Source organism: Austrofundulus limnaeus, unplaced genomic scaffold, assembly GCF_001266775.1.
Source record: "Austrofundulus limnaeus strain Quisiro unplaced genomic scaffold, Austrofundulus_limnaeus-1.0 Scaffold740, whole genome shotgun sequence".
NCBI lineage: Eukaryota > Metazoa > Chordata > Actinopteri > Cyprinodontiformes > Rivulidae > Austrofundulus > Austrofundulus limnaeus.
The window spans coordinates 119,943-121,201 of NW_013953142.1; positions in this window are offsets into that span (position 1 = coordinate 119,943).

Genomic DNA, 1,259 nt, shown 5'->3' on the forward strand with positions numbered 1-1,259 from the left:
ACCTGAGACCTGGATCGACCAGAGACATGGACCAATCTGAGACATGGACCCACCACAGACATGGACCAACCTGAGACATGGACCAATCTGAGACATGGACCCACCACAGACATGGACCATCCTGATGCGTGGACCATTCTGAGACATGGACTGACCAGAGATGAGGACTGACTCGAGATAGGTACGGACTTGGGACATGGACCGACCCGAGCCACAAACTGACTTGAGACGTGGACTGACCTGAGACATGAACCGACCCAGAATATGGACCTACCAGAGACGCATACCGACTTGGGACACGGACCAACTCGAGATGTGGACTGACTCAAGACAAGGACTAACTCTGGACCGACCTGGAATGTGGACCAACCCGAGACTTGAAYCAAAAGAGGCTTAAAAGCTAAAGTAGCTAAATAAGTAGCTAAAACTGCAGACAGTAGCTAAAAACAACTAAAATGAGCACAAACAGTATCTAAAGGCTAAAAATGCTAAACCAAWGCCAGGTGTTGAAATCAGCAAAATAGGAGCTGAAACTATAAACCTAAAATAAGAAACCAAAGCTAAATTCAGCAAACAGTAGCTAAAAGCTAAAACAGGAAATCGTTTGCTAGAAGTTAATTTCAGCAAAACAAAAGCTAAAATCAGCTCAGTAGTAGCTAAAAGATACTGAAATGAACAAAACTAGTAGTTAAAGCCTTGTTCAGGCCAAACTGGAGATAACTGCTTATACCTAAAAAAAAAAAAAAAAAAAAAAAAAAAAAAAAAAGCTAAAATGTAGCAAAACAGCTGAAGAGAAAAAATGTAATGTTTCAAAAAGTAAAGCTAAAGTTTATAGCTGTTATGAGCTGAACGTTCTGATATGAAGCAGCTGAACTCGAGCTGATGAAACAGAAAATGTGAATAAATCAAAAGAACGTATTTTACCCTGAAACTCTCCTTAAATCAAACCACAGATGTTCTGCAGATGTTCAATGTTCTCTYTTTTTTGTAGCTTTTATTTCCCAGCTTCCTCTTGTTCTGCAGCTGCCTGATCAATCAGCGTGGGAGGAAGTTTGATCTTAATTAAAATCTCATTAAATCAGAGTGAAACGCTGGGAACGGGCCGAGGATGTAGAATCTGCAGAGGAGAAACCTGCGAGAGGCGGGAAAGACCAAACTGTTGCTATATTGGACCTTCCACCAGTGCAGAGGGGCTATTTATAGCCGGGAACTCTGCTGCAGACACACTGTGTGTGTGTGTGTGTGTGTGTGTGTGTGTG